Below are 23,958 nucleotides of genomic sequence, written 5' to 3' on the forward strand. Positions count from 1 at the left end.
AATGTTGCATCATTGAGGAGTCAAAAAGTGAGTGGGCCAGGCCTATAGTATTGATACCCAAGCCAGATGGGACGTTGCGGTTTTGCAACGACTTTCGAAGACTTAACAAGTTTTCCAAGCACGATGCGTATCCCATGCCCCGGGTGGATGAGCTCATCGAGAGGTTAGGACAAGCCTGAGATGTTTCTGTTTTGGACCTCATGAAAGGGTATTGGCAGGTGCCCTTAATGGCGGCTGCCAAAGAGAAAACTGCCTTTATCACGCCTGAGAGGCTGTATCAAAATAAGGTCTTACCCTTTGGTCTGCATGGTGCCCCTGACACTTTTCATCAACTAATGGACATTGTGCTTTGTTCACATCGTCGTTACGCTTCGGCTTACCTGGACGATATTGTCATCCACAGTACCGACTGGGAAAGTCACCTACCCAAAGTGAAGGCTGTAGTGGACTCCCTTCGGAAAGCTGGCCTAACCACTAACCCCCAAAAATCTGCGATAGGGTTAGAAGAGACTAAGTACCTGGGGTATGTCATCAAAGCCCAAGTGAACAAAATATAGGCGATACTGAATTGGCTCCGAAGTCATTCCTGGGAATGGTGGGCTATTACATGAGGTTTGTTCCCCACTTTGCAACTCTAGCCGTGCTCTTGACAGGACTCTTGAAGGGACACAAGTCAACGATGGTTCGCTGGGATGATCAGGCGGAAGAGGCTTTCTCCGCTTTGAATTCGGCCCTGTGCGGGTCCCCGGTTTTTGAGACGCCCGACTTCAAAAGGGCGTTTAAAGTACAAACCGATGCCTCCGAAGTAGGCCTCGGTGCTGTACTGTATCAGTAAGTCAACAGGAATGAGCATCCCGTTGTCTTCCTCAGCCGTAAGCTCACCCCAGCCGATACCCGGTATAGTATAGTGGAGAGAGTGTGCCTGGCTATCAAGTGGGTACTAGAATCGCTCCACCTGGTGACTGACTACTCCCCTCTCAAGTAGATGAGCCAGACCAAGGACAGAAATGCCCGGGTTACCCGATAGTTTCTCTCCCTACAAAACTGAAAGTTTTCGATGGAACACAGGGCAGGCCGGTTACAGGGAAACGCGGATGTCCTGTCCCGGGTACACTGTCAGGGTTGAACAAAGGGGGAATATGTGACACAGTGAGAGGTTTGGTCTGGGAAAACTGGTATTTTCCTCCCAGCATGTGCTGCTGGGCTGATTTACAGTCAGGTGAGGTCAAATACAGATTTTAAGTGCTGATCCGGGTTTTGGTAGCACCTGGCTGTCCTTAAATAGGCAGCTGGGCTCAGAAGTGAGGTCTCTGTGTTGGGATCTGGGAGCCTTGTGTCTGGATAAAGGCTTGCTGTGAAAACAGGTTGGTGCTGCTATGCTCACGGACTCTTTGAGGCAGAATTGCCGCGTAGTGTAAATTACCATCAACACTTAGCTAAATGTAATGATACCTTTCACTGATCTGTGATCTGTTGCTTCATCTGGAGAAAAAAATCATATGTATATGAGCGGTTAAGTGCATCAAAGGTGGCCCAAGCAACCGTGTTCACCCTTGCTCCTCTTGCTTTTACTTCTATCTCTACCCTCTCCATCCTGATTGTCACTGCCAGATTCCTACATGATCATCTTGTTTCATCCTGTCCATTAAGAAGGAAAAGGAGGGATGTCAGAGGAAGCAGGAGGAGTAAGGGTGTACAAAGTGTCTTGGGCCTGCCCTCAGTGCACTTAACTGTAAAAAAAAAAAGCTCTCTAGAATGAAGCAACAAATTGCTAAGTGAAAGGTATTATTATATTTAGGTCAGTTAGCCTTACAAGGCATTGAACCTGATTTAACAGTGCATTTCCTTAAGACAGAGTACCTTTAACATTGTTGAGTGCTGCAACATTATGTTATTTTAAATTATTGTTACCTTAGATCGAGTGGATGCTTGCTGGCACCCATCAGTCTGCATATTCTTACCTTCAAATGTTCATGAAAATAAATAAAACTGTTACATTTTGATCCAGTATCAGCCAAACTAGCACAAACAAACGTTCAAGTTCACTTAATGTGTTAGATTGAATTACAGTAAATGGTATTATTTTCACAGCCACTGTGAGTTCCCTTTTGAATTTCAACAGCAATATGGCAGCAATATGTAGGTTTTCGTTTCTATGATCCCACAGTGGGAGAGACAGAGAATGCAATGTTCATTTGATATACCGTAGTTAGACAGTGGCAGTGGCCTCATGAGGCTACCTTTCAGTCTTTTAGTCACAGCATGGCATAGTTAAATTAAAGCCAATTTTAACTTTAATGATACATCGTTGAAATAAAATGCAATAAATTAAGGAAAAAAGCAAAACATCTTTTTTTTCCAGATATATAATAAATAATCAAACACTGGCTATGTAGGGCAAAAGTAACCAGTTTTTTATTCAGGGAGCCGACATATACAACTTGGTGAATAAGAAATAATCTGGACATAATATGCAGTCTCTAAAGACAGCATCTTATGTCTTTGAAGAATAAATTCCATGTTTCTAATTTATGTCTTGCTTTTTATGTTAATAATAATAATAATATGCACTCCTCTTTATAGATACATTTAAAAATAATCAAATCTCTGTAGGAATTTTTAACCTGGTCTACAAAAGTCACAATGTTCACTTACCATTTTGACAAAGAACATAAGGACTTTGTAAGCACACTGTCATTATTTACACATTCTCATATATACAGTACAGACCAAAAGTTTGGACACACCTTCTCATTCAAAGAGTTTTCTTTATTTTCATGACTTAACACATGTGGAATTATATACATAACAAAAAACTACTGAAAATATGTCATATTCTAGGTTCTTCAAAGTAGCCACCTTTTGCTTTGATTACTGCTTTGCACACTTTTGACATTCTCTTGATGAGCTTTAAGAGGTAGTCACCTGAAATTGTCTTCCAACACTCTTGAAGAAGTTCTCAGAGATGCTTAGCACTTGTTGGCCCTTTTGCCTTCACTCTGCGGTCCAGCTCATTCCAAACCATCTCGATTGGGTTCAGGTCTGGTGACTGTGGAGGCCAGGTCATCTGGCGCAGCACCCTATCACTCTCCTTCATGGTCAAATAGCCCTTACACAGCCTGGAGGTGTGTTTGGGGTCATTGTCTTGTTGAAAAATAAATGATGGTCCAACTAAACACAAACCGGATGGAATAGCATGCCGCTGCAAGATGCTGTTGTAGCCATGCTGGTTCAGTATGCCTTCAATTTTGAATAAATCCCCAACAGTGTCACCAGCAAAGCACCCCCACACCTCCTCCTCCATGCTTCACGGTGGGAACCAGGCATGTAGAGTCCATCCGTTCACCTTTTCTGCGTCGCACAAAGACACGGTGGTTGGAACCAAAGATCTCAAATTTGGACTCATCAGACCAAAGCACAGATTTCCACTGGTCTAATGTCCATTCCTTGTGTTCTTTAGCCCAAACAAGTCTCTTCTGCTTGTTGCCTGTCCTTAGCAGTGGTTTCCTAGCAGATATTCTACCATGAATGCCTGCTTCACATAGTCTCCTCTTAACGGTTGTTCTAGAGATGTGTCTGCTGCTAGAACTCTGTGTGGCATTGACCTGGTCTCTAATCTGAGCTGCTGTTAACCTGTGATTTCTGAGGCTGGTGACTCGGATGAACTTATCCTCCTCAGCAGAGGTGACTCTTGGTCTTCCTTTCCTGGGGCGGTCCACATGTGAGCCAGTTTCTTTGTAGCCCTTGATGGTTTTTGTGACTGAACTTGGGGACACTTTCAAAGTTTTCCCAATTTTTCGGACTGACTGACCTTCATTTCTTAAAGTAATGATTGCCACTCGTTTTTCTTTACTTAGCTGCTTTTTTATTGCCATAATACAAATTCTAACAGTCTATTCAGTAGGACTATCAGCTGTGTATCCACCTGACTTCTCCACAACGCAACTGATGGTCCCAACCCCATTTATAAGGCAAAAAATCCCACTTATTAAACTTGACAGGGCACACCTGTGAAATGAAAACCATTTCAGGTGACTACCTCTTGAAGCTCATCAAGAGAATGCCAAGAGTGTGCAAAGCAGTAATCAAAGCAAAAGGTGGCTACTTTGAAGAACCTAGAATATGACATATTTTCAGTTGTTTCACACTTTTCTGTTATGTATATAATTCCACATGTGTTAATTCATAGTTTTGATGCCTTCAGTGTTAATCTACAATTTTCATAGTCATGAAAATAAAGAAAACTCTTTGAATGAGAAGGTGTGTCCAAACTTTTGGTCTGTACTGTGTATATATATATATATATATATATATATATATATAGTATTTGGAAAGTCTTCAGACCCTTTCACTTTTTTCACATGAATATTTATTGTGGCCTTGTGCTAAAATAAATGTTCACAAATGTATTAATAAGGAAAAACTAAAATTTTGCATTGGCATAACTATTCAGACCCTTTGCTATGACATCTAAAATTTATTTTGGAGGGGCTCTCATTTCTCTTGCTCATCTTTGAGATGTTTCTACACCATGATTGAAATCCATCTGTAGTAATTTCTGTAGATTTTACCTACACTTAGGGACAACTCTGTAAATGCTCTTGAGTGGCCCAGTGGCCTTGACTTAAACCCAATTGAACATCTCTAGAGAGCCCTGGAAATAGCTGTCCCCATCCAACCTGATAGAGCTTAAGAGGATCTGCAGAGAAAAATGTCAGAAAATCCATAAATCCAGGTATACAAACCTTGTGGCATCATACCCAAGAAGATTGGAGTCTGTAATCCCCATCAAATGTGCTTTAACTAAGTACAGAGTAAAGCGTCTGAATATTTATGTCAATGCAATAGTTTAGCTTTCCCTTCTCAATAAATTAGCAAACATTTTTATCATGATGTTGGGGAAACATATATATATATATATATATATATATATATATTATTTTTTTTATTTTTTTATGGTATATAGAGGCAGAACTCCGGCTACAGTGAAGAAAAAAGTGGATCTCTTTAGTCACTCAATGTTGAGGAAAAAGAGTATGAAATTGTGGATTGGATGGCTCATTCCTGCTCTCAGTCGCAGAAGGATGACATGGAAATGATTTCAGAGTCCGACACTGTGCCATGGAGCCATGGTCACAGGGTTTCTTCTGCTTCTCCTCCTTGCAGCCCCAAAGAAAGCTTTCAGTGGAGTTTTCCAGGTCTTCACTGCCCTTTTTTCTAAGAAGTGGCAAGAAAACCCCACCACGTTTTATGGCAGATATTCAAGAGAGTCTCCCTGTTGACAACTTGTGTGAGAGCAGTCACCATTTGTACTGTCCTTAGGAGGAGTTGGAGGAGGAGAATGCAAACCCCAGGCATAGCAGTATTGGTGGTGGTAGCAGTAATGGCCCCCGTAGCCTCTCTATTGGCATTGGGGGCAGTGATAGTGGCAGTCAGGAAAGAACAGAGTGAGGAAGCCAAAAAACACACAATTATATCCCACAGTCTGATTAAAGCAAAAGGGAGGGTGAGGACTCTGATGCAATTGTGTGCTGGACTGGACCTGGGAGCCAGATCAGGAGGCAACATCAGAGGAAGAAGGGGTTGGTGGCAGAAATAAAGAGCAGAAGCCACATACCTCCCAAAGAACATCCAAGACTACATCTGCTTTAGGATCTGGTTATGCCACTGACAGAGTGGTTAGGTTAGGCCTAAAATGTGCCAGCTTAGCTCAGCTACCTCTAGTCCTGCATGAGTATGTTCCATCTGGCAGTTTTTCTCCACGCTGCTGGAAGACAAAAGCATTGTCTTGTGCAAGCTGTGCAAGAGCAAAATAAAACTTGGGCAGGCAAACACAAACATAGGCACCACAGCTCTATTAAATCACATGAAGTGAAATCACCCCACCCCGTGGCCAAACAGAGGTGGCAGCCAGCCACCGTGGTAGGAGTTCCTGCCTTCTCCCAGTCCAGCTTGCGGCATCCAATAGAATTACTGTGTCTTTCACATCATCATCATCCCTTTCCACTTCTCCCACTCAGACTCTTCCTCCTCCTCCACTCCATCGACAGCCAGAATGCATGGCCAGGAAACAAACAAATCTACTTTCCCAGGAATCAGTGCACAGCCTTAATTCCCACATGGCCATGTTGCTGGCGGTGCAGTTGCTGCCTAAGAGCCCCTTTGCCCATCCTCGGGAAGATATGACTTGGGGGACCCTCTGCGCTCATGCTCCACTGCCATGATTGAGGGAAGCGTGGGCAGGATCATCACCAGCTCCATATGCAGCAACTTCAGTCTGGAGTCTCTGATAATCTTTTTTTTTTTTCAGCCGCCAACTGAAGAAACCACCCAGCAGAAGCAGGACATGCAGCAGAACCTCAACAAGCAGGTGCTGGCATACTTGGACTGCACCATGTCACCCATGATCCAAGATCCTCTGGACTACTGGGCATGCAAACTTGAATTGCGTCCAAAACTGGCTGAGTTTGCTATGGGCATGCTTTCCTGCTCAGACAGTAGTGTGGCATGAGAGCAGGTGTTCAGTGTGGCAGGGGGCATAGTTACTCTTAATAGAACTTGCCTTTCCTCCCAAAATGTTGAGAGACTAAGCTTCATAAAGATGAATCAGGTGTGGATCAACCAAGATTTCAAAACATCGGTGCCTGATGCCACAGAATAAATCCATTATTCAACTAATTATCATACTGTAGTGTACTGCCACAACAGGACATTGTACAAAATGGACCATTACTACTGCTGCTGCTGCCACTATTCTGATGGTGCCACCCGCCTGATGCCACCCTCTGATATGTAGTGATGAGCGGCAGGGGCAATATTCAAATTTGCAATATTTTGCGAATATTTGGGCAAATATTTGTCATATATTTGCAAATTCAAGAATTTGCTATAATGTTCTTGATTGCAAAAATCACCAATGTAATATGCGCGTATTGTGCACGCAATACAGGCATGTGTCACTGTTGCTACATTTTTCAAGCTGCTAGAAGTTTCCTGAGACTGGAGAAAATGGTTGGCACGGCAGAACATTACAATAGCCATATATGCAGATAGAGTGCTCCAATATTTTCGCAATTGCGCAAATCGGCAATTAATCATGCACATATTTTTGTGCAATAAGTGCTACTTCACATTTAGCAGGTCTGATTACATATTACTGATTGGTGCACTAAGTATTGTTGTGAACTTGTGACATCACAGCACTATGTCTGTAGCATGTATGTACGTATGTATGTATGGACAGCAGAACCTATCACACTACCTAACACCCTGCACTGGAACCAGCTACACTATATCAGGATATAACCTACACTGACTATCTCCCACTAACTATCTGTATTATACAGTCAGGTCCATAAATATTGGGACATCAACACAATTCTAACATTTTTGGCTCTATACATCACCAAAATGGATTTGAAATGAAACAAACAAGGTGTGCTTTAACTGCAGACTGTCATCTTTAATTTGAGGGTATTTACATTCAAATCAGGTGAACAGTGTAGGAATTGCAACAGTTTACATATGTGCCTCCCACTTGTTAAGGGACCAAAAGTAATGGGACATTTGGCTTCTCAGCTGTTCCATGGTCAGGTGTGTGTTATTCCCTCATTATCCCAATTACAATGAGCAGATAAAAGGTCCAGAGTTTATTTCAAGTGTGCTATTTGCATTTGGAATCTGTTGCTGTCAACTCTCAAGATGAGATCCAAAGAGCTGTCACTATCAGTGAAGCAAGCCATCATTAGGCTGAAAAAACAAAACAAACCCATCAGAGAGATTGCAAAAACATTAGGCCTGGCCAAAACAACTGTTTGGAACATTCTTAAAAAGTAGGAACGCACCGGTGAGCTCAGCAACACCAAAAGACCCGGAAGACTACGGAAAACAACTGTGGTGGATGACCGAAGAATTCTTTCCCTGGTGAAGAAATCACCCTTCACAACAGATGGCCAGATCAAGAACACTCTCCAGGAGGTAGGTGTATGTGTGTCAAAGTCAACAATCAAGAGAAGACTTCACCAGAGTGAATACAGAGGGTTCACCACACAATGTAAACCATTGTTGAGCCTCAAAAACAGGGAGGCCAGATTAGAGTTTGCCAAACGACATCTAAAAAACTTTCACAGTTCTGGAACAACATCCTATGGACAGATGAGACCAAGATAAACTTGTACCAGAGTGATGGGAAGAGAAGAGTATGGAGAAGGAAAGGAACTGTTCATGATCCTAAGCATACCACCTCATCAGTGAAGCATGGTGGTGGTAGTGTCATGGCGTGGAGATGTATGGCTGCCGATGGAACTAGTTCTCTGGTATTTATTGGTGATGTGACTACTGACAAAAGCAGCAGGATGAATTCTGAAGTGTTTCGGGGAATATTATCTGCTCATATTCAACCAAATGCTTCAGAACTCATTGGACGGTGCTTCACAGTGCAGATGAACAATGACCCAAAGCATACTGCAAAGCAATGGCCAAGTCAATCACCTGACCTGAATCCGATTGAGCATGCATTTCACTTGCTGAAGACAAAACTGAAGGGAAAATACCCCAAGAACAAGCAGGAACTGAAGACAGTTGCAGTAGAGTCCTGGCAGTGCATCAACAGGGTTGAAACCCAGCATCTGGTGATTACTATGCGTTCCAGACTTCAGGATGTAATTGACTGCAAAGGATTTGCAACCAAGTATTAAAAAGTGAAAGTTTGATTTATAATTATTATTCTGTCCCATTACTTTTGGTTCCTTAACAAGTGGGAGGCACATATGCAAACTGTTGTAATTCCTACACCGTTCACCTGATTTGGATGTAAATACTCGTCAAATTAAAGCTGCCAGTCTGCAGTTAAAGCACATCTTGTTTGTTTCATTTCAAATCTATTGTGGTGGTGTATAGAGCCAAAAATTTTAGAATTGTGTTGATGTCCCAATATTTATGGACCTGACTGTATATATAAGCTAACTAACTATGTAATGTAATTAAACAGTAAAGCACAGAGCACAGCAATGACACTGCTGTCTCTCTGAGAACTCCATAAAACTACAGAAAATGGCTGCTGGGAAGGTTCTTATATAGTAAAGGGGTAGGCAACTTTCCTATTGGTTGCTAGGGATGTTTCTAAGCTCAAACAAAGACATTGCAGCCTTCACATTGGCCCACAAGCAAGAAGGGAGGATACTGATGATCTAGAATATTTGCGAATACTCATATATAGCACTATATTCTAAATCTTTTTAGTGGCGATATTCGCAATTAAAATTCACAATTCAAATATTCGCAACCAACACTACTGATATGTAGATGTTAAATGTTTAAAAGGATATGAATACCAGTGGGCCTATTTATCACACTGCTGTTTTTAGTTTCTGCTACTACTGTGATCTGCACCATCTTGTGCTATATACCATTGCTGTTGCCCCACCTAATCCATCTTTGGCATGGGGCCAATATTGTCCCTGTTACTGCCACTGTTGTTGGCCTCCATACCCACTCAGTTATGGGGACTCTATTGTCCCTGTTTGTTCGTGCTGACATAATTGTTTAGTTTTTCGTTCTTCTGATCCAGTGGAAGAACACAATAAATACAAGATCCTATATGTTGAGCATCTGTAAGGCCTCTTTCACATGATGAGTATTTGGTCAGTGTTTTACATCAATATTTGATCTGAATTTGCTATCCAAAAGCAGTAGTGTGTCCAAATCACAGAGGAGATGCAAATTTTTTTTTTCCCTTCAATACTTTATTGATTCCATTTCTTTTTTTGCTCCACTAAGGACCATTTGGAAACAGGTCCTGAAAGGGCGTACACTGTTTTGTTTTTTTGCTTCACTGAAGTGTGCTGTATGCTTTTATTTTTGTTTAACAGAAGGAATTATCTAACAGTTTTGGTGCTCACTGTTCCTGCCACTGCTGCTGATGACTTGAATCTTGGTGCTACTTTCACACTTTTGTTGTTAATTCCGCTATTGGGATCCAGCAGAGGATCTCTATACCGGAATTAAACTGATCTTTTTTTTTGCACATCAGAATGCCACTTGTCATCCATCACATTCCCTCAAGCTTTGTTTTTGTTTTTTTTGTCTCATAACACTGCGTGTGTTTAAACATAATCTGCTCCCAATCACAGATAATTTTTGGAATCTTTTGAATATGAAAAAGCATGAGCTAGTGCGGTGTTTCATTAAATACAATGTATGCTAATGCCATCAAATGTGCGTTGGGTAGGGGGATTATATACCAACCTTTAGGGCCATTGGAGCAACTTCGACGCCCAAACAGATTTTGGTTCAAACCAAACTTTTTCAAAAATTTGGCAAATCGGACCCGTAATGAATACATTCATTTTATTCTTGGCTATAGTGTAAAATCTAATTGTGTCTTCTATTCTGTTCCTGCTCCCTGTTTAACGGCCTTTGAACATGTTTGTCTCGTTAATCATACTTCCTTATATGACTGTGATCTTTCCTGCTTCTACTGAACCATGCTTTTGGTTTCTCAGCCTGTTCTCTGTGACAGATGTTGCTGATGGATGCCATGAAAGACAATCTGGGCAGTGTCTCCATAAAACCCACATCTTCCATAAACTTTGGGAGTTCTCAGTGAGTTAGTGTAAGTTTTCATTAAATCCAATAATAATCCAGTGGTTTAAGAACTGAAGTGAGCATTTCACATTTCTATAAGCACTAATTTACATGGCTGTTGTTTTCTTGTGTCCAATTGCGGCCCACAAACAGCGGATCTGCTATATGCGGGCACCGCATGCACCCCACATCACGGATGCAGACCCATTCACTTGAATGGGTCTGCAATCCGAAATGTCAGTAGGTTTCCATAGGGTTCCTCTCCGTGCCCCCGCACAGCAAAAGAAATAGAACATGTTCTATTTTTTTTGCAGTGCGGACGGATCATGGACCCATTAAAGTTGAATGGATCCGGCTCCATCTGCGGAATGTGCACTGATGTTGCCCGTGCATTGGGGACCGCAAATTGTGATCCCCAATGCATGGAATGGCCAACCAACAGCCATATGCATGAGCCCTAAACCTGGAACCCCTATCTAACTGCAATATCGCAATATTATGGCAGACACAGAGATGTCTACACATTTTGCTTTTTATGAATTTATTGATTACAAATTTAATACTTTCCTGCAACATGCTAGCAAAATGGTTGACAGGGTGCAATTCATATAACTGGGTGGCCACATGTAGATACATATAGCTCAATAAATCCAGATAGAGTTACACAAACTAATGTCTTTCCTCAAAGCTGGTCATCTTGTACCATTAATCTCATTGTCATTTGTCAAACCAATAACAAAGGTACGGAAGGAGGTATTTTTATTCTCTGCATATTAAACCAGGCAATATCCTCATGAGTGTATGACAGAGCACTATTCCTGTAGACTTATCCTGTGCACATGTCTGATGATAGTGATTGGTACAGTAAGAAAGCATTTCACCCATTATGATGAGTGCAACCACTTTGAGATTATTACAGGTATGTGGTAGGAAATATTGAGAAATGTTGTGGGTAACATAGGTCAACCAGAGAACTTGATACATGACTTTCATTTCTACTAAGTGCATACAATGGCACCAAAATTTTCGAAAAAGAATGCCAATTGTAGAAAAAATTTTGTCAGACAATTTGAAACCTCTTTGACCCCTTCCTGACATGGAAATTTTAGTGTTTTCTTTTTTTATTCCCTGCCTTCCCAGGGCTAAAGCTTTTTTTTATTTTTTAATGACACCATTTAATATGGCATATGATGTAGCGGAAAGCTGGGAAAAAAATCCAAATGTTGCGGAACTGGAAAAAAAATGCAATTTCACCACAGTTTTATGGGGTTTGTTTTTATGGCATTCAATATGCATTAAAACAGACCTGTTTTCTTTATTGTCTGGTTCAGTACAGTTAAGACAATACCATATTTATATAGTTTTTCTCTTTCCTTAATACTGAAAAACAAACTTTGGGATTTTGTTTTCTTTTCATTGCCATAATCTGACCTTCATGATTTTTGTTTTTATACTTTTTATGTCTATGAAGCTGTGCTCATTGCAAAGATCCATAAATTGCAATACAATGCTGCCATCTATTGCCCTGAATTAGTATATACCAGCCTAGGATCCTGGTATTGCCTCTGGCTTATTATTTAAAATAGAACACCTTCCCCACTCTTATCTTTGGGGAGCCATTCCTGCCAGGCAAGTGCACGCTTCCGACTTTTTGACCTTTCAGATGCTGGTCATCTGACCATGTCCGGAATTGGCATTACCACTGATCGCATACATTTGCTCTGGTTGTCTGCTATATGAAACAGCAGTAACCCAATAACTATAGTGCTCACTCCGCTCCAGAGTGGCCGCAATCTTTAACTCCTTCCCAACTGTCATAAGGCTATATATGTTCTATCTGCACATACCCCGTGCAGCTAGCATGTGTATAAACGTTATGGCACCTCTTTAATCCAAGCACTGCAAAATGCTTGGATTAAAGCTTCTGCCCCTGCATTGTCGCTGTCAAAGACAGAGTCCAGTAATGCCGGCAAGGGACCAATCACAGTGGTCCCTTGCCGGCGATCACTCCGATTGGTTAGTCTGTGCAGACTAACCAATCGGATTGCTACAGTGTAAAAGTGCCAGTTTCAGGCTTAGATCTGCACTCTGCAGATCAAAGCCTGAAATCAGGCACTGGCTGCTGTGTGGACCCCATCTGTGCCCCCTGTCACTATCTGTGCCCCCCCTCCCCTGTGCGCTCTGCCTCCAAATTTGCTGTCCGCGCACTGTCTGTGCCGGCAACTGTGCCTGCCTGTCCCAATCCATGTCCCCATCCATGTCCTCTGCCCCATCCATGTCCTCTGCCCCGCTCTGTGTCCCCTCCCCAGCCCTCATCTGTGCCTCCTTATGCGGCCCCCCTTCTGTGTCTGATAGTGGCGGCTCTATTTCTGAGCCGCCACCATCAGCAGCTAGTGTCAGCTATCAGCTATCAGCTATCAGCTATCAGCTATCAGCGTCATCCAAGGAGTTAACAGTGGGAGGAGGCTCCCTCTCTCAATCATCAGGCTGCCGCGCTGCAATGGCAGTGGCTGGGTGGTAGCGATGGCAACCAGACGCCTTGCAAAGGGGTCCAGTGTTGCCATCTATCAGTGTAAAACTGATAGTATTATACTTTGCAATGCACGAGTATTGCAAAGTATAGTACAGCCATTAAGCCCCCACTGGATCTTCAAGATCCAAGTGGGACTTGATTAAAAAAAAAGGTTTAAAATATATATATATATATATATATATATATATAAATGCAAAAACAATTTTAAAAAAATTAAAAAAGTAAATAAAAAATCAAATAAATTGCCTTTTCCCACATCCTTTCATTTATAAGAGATTAAAAAATGTAAAAATGTAATAAACTACACATAAATGGTATCGCTACGTCCATAAAAACTTGATCTATAAACTGATCACTGTACAAATTCTGCACGGGGAACACTGTAAAAAAATTAAAATAAACAATGGCAGAATTGCAGATTTTTTGCTTTACCTCCGAAAATCTTTAATAAAAAGTGATCAAAAAGTCATATGCATGAGGTGTTTGTGTAAACTGCAGAATCAGGATTATAAATATTAAGGTTCATTTTGCTGTTAACCCTGGCTGTGTTATAGAAAAAAATTGGATTAAAATTTAAAATATGCACAAAAACAAAAAATTGTAAACCTCACCTCCATTTTCCTTTAATTCTTGTGGGACACCTAAAGGGTTTACATAGTTTGTAAAACCAGTTTTAAGTAATTTGAGGGGTGTAGTTTCTAAAATGGGGTCATTTATGGGTGGTTTCTATTATATAAGAACCTCAAACTGACTTCAGAACTAAATTTGTCTTTGAAAAAGTTGGCTTTGAAAATGTTATAGAAAAGTTGAACAATTGCTTGATAAATTTTAGAAAATCCTAAAAAATTAAATGTGATTTTCAAAATTATGCCCACATAAAGTAGACATATAGGTAATCTTAAGTAAAAACTATTAAATGATGTATCACTATCTGACTTTAATGCTTAGAAATTCAAATGTAAAAAAAAGTCACAATTTTCTGTAAATTTTTGATTTTTTATAATGTAAAGGTAAAATTTATTGAAAAAAACATTTCATTAACTGCAGGAGCCGTGGTGTCATTTATCTCTTGTCGTGTGAATGCGGCAAGGGATACGTAGGAAAAACTATCCGGGAACTGCGCAGACGTGTCGGTGAACATCTTGGCGACATAACCAAAGCTAAAGACACTCCGGTCGCCAATCATGTTCACCGTCAACACAACGGGAAAGCCTGCATCACTGTGATGGGCATCGATCATGTTCCACCCCCCAAACGTGGAGGAGATTGGGACCGTGCCATATTGCAGCGCGAATTGCGCTGGATTTACTATTTAAAGACAATGGCCCCTATGGGATTAAATGAACAGCTTAATTTTAGCTGCTTTATTTGATTTTCCCAACATGCACTTTCTCTCTTTTTTCGTTGGGCCAGTTCTACTGCTCCTTTGGCCTATGTACAACTGAATTTGCCTCTAATAGTCTAGTTCATCTATTTCATATATATGAATCGTTACCATGGATCCTTAGAACCCTGGATCCACCTGGCATCTAATTGTGACAATTTATTATTGTGCCCAATTACTTTGCCCACACTCCGTTCCGCCACTTGCCAATACATCCGTTGCTTCCTGCTCGGAACAGGGATGGTGGGCGTTCCCCTTTCGGCCCGGCGTGCCCCGTGACCAGTTCCTGGTCATGTGATATATCACATGCTGTGTGGCGTCATCTTCTGGCGACGCGCTCCACGGGCCGCGTCGGGTTGGAACGCACGCTCACTTCCTGCGTTCCACCGGGCACGTGACACCCTGTTCACCTAGTCACGTGCCCGGAAGTAGAAAGCGGCAAGGGAATCCGGCGGCATCGGAGCGTACTTAAGACACAGAGCGGTGAGTACACTCTGCCGACAGCCTGCCCCTGGATTGATCGTCCCTGTGGCTCAGTGTTACTGCATAGCTGGCACCCACTGGTGCATCTATATTGATTAACATGTCCAATGCGGTCATGCCCCGTGTGTCTTAGCCTGACTGGCCTCACACTTTTTTAGGCTTCTGACCCATGTTCTAAAAATACCTTTTTTAGTATTATTTTGTCTCTTTGGTCGCACAGGCCCAATCCATAGCCCTGTGTGTACCATTTATCTCCCCTGATGATATTCTGTGAACGAACTGAAACGTGACACGTAGGGAGCATCTCTTAGGGACTACTAGGGTTTCTGTCCCCACAGGGACAGGCATCCGGACGGGGACGCTCCTTGCGGGGTAAGTCCCCGTGTAGATAGGTAGGGCATACTAGCCCCTGCCCCCCTTCTTAGGGTTGCCTAGGGCTAACCACCTCGCCTCCAACCATCTTGAAGGGGCTCATCTATATTTTTTGTGTGTGAACGAGAAGCATCCAAGGACCGTTCTTCACCCCCAGTCTTCTCCATGAGACATCCTGATCAACAACCGGGTGAGAACGTTCCTGCTTTTATTCAAACCTCTGGTCACACTGTTTTTGTATGTATTACTTTGCCCGCTGGGCTGTCTTGTTATATTTGTTATGTATAGAGGCTCCTCCTCTGTTGTCCATAATTTTAGATTGACCGAAAATAAATGCTAAGTTTTATCCCTCTGTCCTACGGGATCAGTACTTATTGCTACCTAATTTTGGGATTTAGTGGGCCTGTTTGACATACCTGGCCCTTTATTTGACTAAAATTTATTGACCCAAATTTAACCATAACATTAAGGGTCCATTCACACATCCGTGGACCACAAAACACTGATGCCGCACATTGCCGGCACTTAATAGATCATTCCTATTCTCGTCCGCAGCTGCAGACAAGAATTGGACATGCTCTATTTTTTTATGGAGCCGCAGACCAGAAGTTTGGGGCCGCGGACCGGAAATGCAGATCCGGACAGCTCACTGTGTGCTGTCCACATCCTTTCCGTCTCTATTAAAAATTCATGGGTCCGGATCCGTTCCGCAACCTTGCAGAATGGATCCGGACCCATTCTGCGGACGTCTGAATGGACCCTAAGTACGAGATGTCATAAGAAAATAATCTCAAAATGGCTTGGATAAACAAAATTATTATAAAGGTATTAGCACATAAAGTGACACATATCAGATTTCAAAAATTAAGCCTGGTCATGAAGGTGAAAAATGGCTTGGTCTTGAAAGGGTTAAAAACCAGACATCTGCCTGACATGTGAGTACAACTTATAAACCCATATTTATGTATTTGGTTCATTATATCTCTACTTGTTTCTGTCTTGCTCTTACAAAAGACTCTAATCTAAAAATTCATGTTATATAACTAAACTAATAAATGATAATTAGATAATAAATCAATGTAATGCAAGCTACAATTATAAATCTACGACACTGAGCAGAGACATTCACTAAGATATATCTTAGTCCCAACAGTAAACTCTATACCTCAGAGGTGGCAGGTTTAATTATTTCCAAAAGGACTGCTGATGTGCCTACTTAGACATCTGAATTTGAAACAGAAATTAATGTAACGTAACATTTTTGAAATATAACTTGCCATAATAATATTACAGTGCACAACTTCTACAGTCATAATATACACTATAAATGTCAATTGTCTTAATCATCAAGAATAATTACAATCTTTTTGCAAGTAAAGTGTCCATTAATTAAAGTGTTGTCTTCTAAACCTAATCTGAAAAGGTGTTTGTTCAGCAAGTTTCTTTATAATGAAATACAGATCCTATAGAGCAACATCATACAATGCACCTTTTTTGCAATTTTCATGACTGATGAATTTCATTTGCTAGGGGTATTGCTAACATTGAGCTCATCTTTTCAATTTATGATGATGCAACATTTTACATTATTAATCATTAAAAGTAAGAAAAATAAATCACCCTGCCTTTATACTATCTGCTGTTCTCTAACATAGCATTAGGGTCCCCTAGGAATAGGTGTCAATTGGCCACAATTGACCCCTGTGTACTGTAGCTATGTTGTCCTAGCTATGGCTTCTGAACTAGAATTAATTATTGTTATATGTTATCCACAATACTTTGTGTACTTTGCTGCCAGTTAATGGTCATTGTTATATTTGGTTTATGTAAGTTTCTATGGTTTTAATTTCATTATGGTTTTAATTTCTTGTGATTTCTTTCATGCTAATCATACACAAGAATCGAAAGAAAACAGGAGAGAAAGAGCACCCCATATAGGTTTTAATTTCATCTTGTAACTCCTCCTCTGTGAGCTCACATCCTGTGCCCTTAAGTCTTTTACCGTTTGTCAGACATGCCTAACAGGGCTGGAGAGAGGATTTTCCTTTACCTCTATCATTTTTTCCCTCACTGAAATTTTACATGAAACTGGTATCGCTAGGTGAATGATTATAGCGAGTTCACTATTTTTCATTGCTTGTAGAAAAGATTGCTACTCACATTCATCAGAGGCTTCTCTCATGTACATCGGTGGCAGAAAATTATATACATGGTTGTGACTTTATGAATAGTGATGGACGAACATTGGCTGGGACAGTTCGCGAATGCAAATTTGTGTTCGCGCTCAAATGTTCGCGAACCGTGTGTTCGCAGCAGGCCCCATAGACTTGAAAGGCAGGTGAACCTGAAAAACCTTTAGGTCATATTTGCAGCCACCAAATAATTACTAGAAGTGCAAAAATAGTCTCACAACATGGACAGTGACATACATGATGTATTATTCAAATTTGCTATCTCCATTCATAATTTTTTTCAATGCAAAATATTGGCAATGTAATTTTCATGCATGCGCATGCGCAAAATAGGCGCGGCCTACTACAGCAACTGATTTCCACCAGACCAAAGTTGGATGCGATCAGAAAAGATTCAACAATTATCGCGACGTAAGTAATTTGACATTAAAGCAGTGCATTTGATTGCATTTCACATGCATATTAGAACAATCGCTGTATATGCAGATTGAATGTTTAAAAAAAGTGCCATTGCGAAAACCCCTAATGATGTGATTTGTTTTCTCGCAGTACACACAACTTCACATTTTATAAGGTCTCATGAGATATTAGTGATTGGTGCACTAAGTATTGTTGTGAGAACTTGTGACATTGCAGCAATTTTTTTTTGGGGGGGGGAGAAGAGATTATTTGTTCCTATAGCATTTGGCACTCTGTGTAGCTGTGTTTACTCAGCAAAACCGCAAACAAATGCTGCACTACCCAAATGCACTATATAGAGAGTATATTATTGGTATATAACACCCCTGCTTTAATCACTTTTTTTGGGGGGGGCAACTGGTAAATCACACCAGTAGAAATTATTATTTACCTGGCGTGAGCGGGGAAGAAGTTGCAGATTCTGCTGTACCATAATGTGCGACAGAATCTGTGCCAGATAAAGTGACATTGACATAATAGCAACAAACCGAGGAGAAACACATGAGCAAAACCAATTACCATTAGTCTTGATGAATGAAAAAGATTTTCTGGGGTTTTTAAGCATGATTATAAGCATGTCTGGGAAGAAAGGAATGCAAATGAGCTGTAACAAAATAGTTAGAAAGGTTGGGTGCACGTTCACTGGGGAACAAGCTGCTTACCCCTTGGTATATAAATAGAAAAACAAACAGCACTCCTGGAATCCACAGAAAAGGTTTTTCTTTATTCACCCATGTGACATCACATGGGTGAATAAAGAAAAACCTTTTCTGTGAATTCCAGGGGTGCTGTTCATTTTTCTATTTATATACCAAGGGGTAAGCAGCTCATTCCCCAGTGAACGTGCACCCAACCTTTCTAACTATTTTTTGTTAAAGCCGCCATTCTTCTATAATATATATATATATATATATATATATATATATATATATATATTATATTTTAAACCCCACAAAAAAAGGATTTCTGTAAAAATGGGGAAACAAAATGAAAGTATTTGCTTGCATATAGCTGCTTTTGCATTGCAGCTGCCCTGCTTCTCTCCATTGTACACACACACACAATTCTTCTTTGAAATCCTTATCTGTACCCTTCACTTTCCCTGTCAATAAGTTTTTTTGATTTCTGATGCTCCCTGATTGATTTTTCACAGCCCGATTCCCTAAAATGGTTTGCCTTGCAGACGCTGTCACACACAACCACACATCAAAGTCAAGTACAGAATGACATTCTGCTAGGTCACCTCCCTGCCTGCTGCAGCACTGATTAGCCTATCCAGGCTGGCTGTCAGCCTGGTAACCAATCAAGGAAAGCATTTCCCCCCAACTCCCTCTTACCCTGGGTTAACGCTCAACAAGGAGAAACCTGTGCTTCCCTATGGGAATGGTTCTCACCTGGGCGTTTTACAGCGCGTACGATCGCGCTGTAAAACGCCCGACGCTCAAAAAAGTTCTTGAGCTTTTTTGGGGCGTTTTGTCGCGCGTTCCCGTACATAGACTTTCGGGAACGCGTGACAATGGGCGTTTGCTTGTCTCTGTATGCAAATGAGCCAATAAGGTGCCCAGAGGGGCCTCACTCTTGCAGGAAGGACCCCACACACACACCCTGCCACAATGTGTCCACCCTCAAAAGAAAAACTTAAAACCCCGTCCTCAGGCCCTGATAGGCCATGCCCCCTCCCACTCCTCAGCCGACAGGGATTGAAAAAATGATGGTAAAAATCTACTTCTGTCAGCTGTAGGGGTGTAAGGGAGAGTGTCTTTAACCCTGCAGCTCACACTCAGACAGCACAGTGCTGTTGTCTTAGACTGAGCTGTTCAAAAGTATATGCCCCTGATCAGTTTAGACCATGCCCCCTCCCACTCCTCAGCCAACAGGGATGGAAAAAATGAAGTTAAAAATCAACTTTTAGGTCCCGCTAAGCCACACCCTGATCTGGTTAGATCACACCCCTCCCACTTCTCAGCCGACAGGGATTAAAAAATGAAGTTAAAAATCAACTTCTGTCAGCTGCAGGGGTGGTAGGAAAGTGACTTTCTTCCTGCAGCTCACACTCAGACAGCACAGTGCTGCTGTCTGAGAGTGAGCTGTTTAAAAGGACATCCTTGTGTCTGTCCAGGCCCTGCGCCAGACGGAGGACAGGGAGTCTGAAAGCTGCACTGTCCGGTCTAAAACTGAACCTCTGGCCACTCTAGGGGCAGGCTGCTATGGAGGTCACAGTTAAGGGGATGGTCCACTATGGAGGTCAGTGTTAAGGGGCAAATTGCTGTAATTACCACTGTTTAGGGGATGGGCCCCTGTGGAAGTTACTGTCAAGGGGGTGGTGTGCTGTGAAACTCACTGTTAAAGGGGAAAGCTGCTAAAAATGTCAAAGTTAAGGGGATGGGCTGCTGTGGAGGTCCAATTTTAAGGGACGGAGCACTGTGGGGTGGTCATTTTTAAGGGGTGGGGGCTGTGGAGGTCACTGTTAAGGGGGCTGGGTGCTGTAGATGTCACTGCTATAGTGGATAATGTTGATATCTTTTAACAACACACACAAACATTAAATGAAATAGATTAAATATACTTGAGCGAAGCCGGGTCCTTCAGCTAGTATTTCAATAATCATAGAAATAAGTAATAAGTTCCTATGCATCATGTTCACATTCACATTGATCTGTCATTGCTTGTGGTTGTAGGTTCACAGTGTGCAGACGAAGGAAAAAAAAAATCACATAATATACTGTATAGTCAAATAATGTTTTCCTTCATAAATTCTATAGGCTAAAAATGAAAAATATCACTGTCTGTAAGATTTGATTTGTACTAAAGCTAAATATATTAAAGTCTATGTTTTAGACAATTAAACCAACTTGAGAGCTAGAATGCTTAAAATCTAATTGCTGCAAGGCCTTTAAAATATCCATTATATTAAGTAATGAAGCAGATACAATAGCAATATGGTTTGTGAAACACTTTGAACTTTTATAAAGGTTAAGTTTCAATAAAGATCATTTACTGATTTCTGCTAAACTCAGTGAAGAAGTGCTATCAAATTAACACTTTTCAAATTCTAATACTGTTTAGTGAAGTACTACTCATACTCATGTCTGGCAGCCATGGAGCTACACACAGAGTAATGAGAGACAGGGATCAATGTTAACAAAAATTGGAGCAGTATAGTTCAATGAATAATATTCTCATTAGAAGTAGTGAGGCAGTGATGTACTGGGTTTGTCGATATAGTAGGGGGCTGCTTTAAAGAATCTAAAATATATAATATATTGTGGTTCCTTCGTCATTTTCATGTCTTCAATGTGAATCTGCAATGAAGAAAATAAAAAACCATGGAAGGAAAACATGTGTTCACACCCTGTATTTGTGCAATTATTTGAACTTTGCAGGAGAGACTACTAAAGTACAGTGCTTTACTAGACTTTAAATTGTTTTTCACTAATATTTACCTCCCTAATATCACTAAGAATCAGTATTTGTCACCAAGTATTTGTGATCTATGTCTATTAATATTTAGACATAGAACAAATAGTAATGCATTAGGGTACTTTCACACTTGCGTTGCTTGATTCCGGCAGGCAGTTCCGTTGCCTGAACTGACTGCCTGATCAGGCAAACTGTATGCAAACGGATGTCATTTTTTCTGACTGATCAGGCATTTTTCAGACTGATCAGGATCCTGATCAGTCAGAAAAATGCCTGATCAGTCAGAAAAATGCATTGCAATACCGGATCCGTTTTTCCGGTGTCATCAGGCAAAACTGATCCGTTTTTTTTGTTTTTTTTCATTTTTAAAGGTCTGCGCATGCGCAGACTGGAAGGACGGATCCGGCATTCCGGTATTTTGAATGCCGGATCCGGCACTAATACATTCCTATGGAAAAAAATGCCGGATCCGGCATTCAGGCAAGTCTTCAGTTTTTTTCGCCGGAGATAAAACCGTAGCATGCTACGGTTTTCTATTTTGCCTGATCAGTCAAAACGACTAAACTGAAGACATCCTGATGCAAACTGAACGGATTACTCTCCATTCAGAATGCATGGGGATATGCCTGATCAGTTATTTTCCGGTATAGAGCCCCTGTAACGGAACTCTATGCCGGAAAAGAAAAACGCAAGTGTGAAAGTACCCTTAGATCTGTTCTATTATTACAGGATCCAGTACAGATCTTTATAGCAATGAAAAGATGCCCTTTAGCAGTCACATTAAAATTGGAAAAACCCTCCTGAAAATGTAACTTTTTACTGTAGATTTAGAAATTATATTTCAAATAAATATAGTTTATGCTCTAGCAGTCATAACATTTATATTTTGTCTTCAAAGTAACTATCCTGAGTTTTCTGAGGCAAGACGTAGTTTCTATTGGAACCATTTTGGGGTACATACACTAGCGTTAAAAATACAGTAGCAGTGAGATTAAAAAAAGCAAATAAAGCAATTGCACTGGAAATACTACATATTCAATTCCAAATCAAAATAATAACAAACGTTATCCAATTTATGAAGGGATATATGGCTATTCAAGAAATAGCAGTGTGAGCAATTTTCTTTAAAAACTCAAACTTTAATGCATAAACTTAAAAAATGTTTGAGATTCCCCTTTACTTTGAATTATTGAACTAATATTTAGTGGCATAACCATTGCTTCTGAACTGCTTGACATCTGTGTTTCATGGAGTTTACCAACTTCTGGCACCTCTAGAGTTGATTGTGAGTATTCTTATATCGAATTTGTATCGCAAATATTGGCACTTTGAGAATTTTGCAAATATCTAGAATATAGTGTTATATCTTTGTAATCTCCGATATTCTCGATTTTTTTCATCAGTACCCATGATCCCTCACTGCTTCTTTCTTGTGGGCCAATGAGAAGTCTGCAATATCGTTGACTTTAGGAGTAGTGTTGATCGCAATTTTTTGTATTGCAAATTTATATTGCAAATTTTCCGATTGCCGATTTTCGCAATCAAGAAAATAATGACAAGATCAGGAATTTTCGAATTCGCGAATATGTGACAAATATTTGCCCAAATATTCGTGAAATACCGCAAGTTTGAATATTGCCCATGCTGCTCATCACTGCTTTTAACCAGTATTCCAGTCCAGGACAATTGGACAACATTCCACAGTGCATCTACATTTGTGAGTTTTGCCTCATAAACCACATGTTTTATGTACCACAACAAGTTTTCTATGGGATTGTGGCCACTCATTACCTCAATCCTTTTTGTTCGTAATCAAAGTATTGTTTACTAATGGTGTCTTTTGGGTCATTGTCATGTTGAAACACATCATTTCAAGTACATTTTTTTTAACAGAGGGCAACATGATCTCTTTAAGTATTTTGATGTATTCAAACTTATCCATGATCCCTTGTATATGATAAATTGACCCAACATCATGCTTTGCTGACTTCAGAGTATACTATGGCTTGAATTCAGTGCTCTGGGGTCATCTAACCACAGAGAAGAGCATGGGCCACTGCTGCAGCTCAGGTCCAAGGTTTCCAGGACTGGAGCTGTTGCACATGAATTCCTATATGCATTTCCATGGCCCAAACCATCATAGAGGCTTGCACTTGCTGAATTGCAGCAGTGGCCATAACCTTTGGAAACAAGCAGTTTGTAATGCGATTGAAAAATGAATCAAGCCAGCAAATTGTAATGCGTTCGAAAAATGAATCAAGCCAGCAAAGGATGCAATATAGACAGCCACAATACATTAGTAAGTGCCTTGTATTAAAGGGGGTAGCCAGGAATTATCAATTATGACCTATCCTCATTATCACATCTGAAATAAATCATAATCCTGGCATCACTGCCGATCAGCTGTTTCAGGAAGTTACGTCACTCACCGGAGCTCTGGTGGGCACAGATGGCACCCGGCAGCTTTCTAAGCCCAGCGCTGTACATTGTATAGTGGCTGTGCTTGACATTGCAGCTCAGCCACATTGACT

The 23,958-nt window shown here is 40.9% G+C and overlaps 1 protein-coding gene across 1 annotated transcript in view; it reads right to left on the minus strand.

Annotated features, from left to right (window-relative positions):
• CSMD1 (CUB and Sushi multiple domains 1) overlaps positions 1-23,958 on the minus strand; it is a 2,061,198-nt gene that overhangs the window by 1,065,554 nt on the left and 971,686 nt on the right. The window lies entirely within an intron of this gene.

Source organism: Bufo gargarizans, chromosome 4, assembly GCF_014858855.1.
Source record: "Bufo gargarizans isolate SCDJY-AF-19 chromosome 4, ASM1485885v1, whole genome shotgun sequence".
Classification (NCBI taxonomy): Eukaryota; Metazoa; Chordata; class Amphibia; order Anura; family Bufonidae; genus Bufo; species Bufo gargarizans.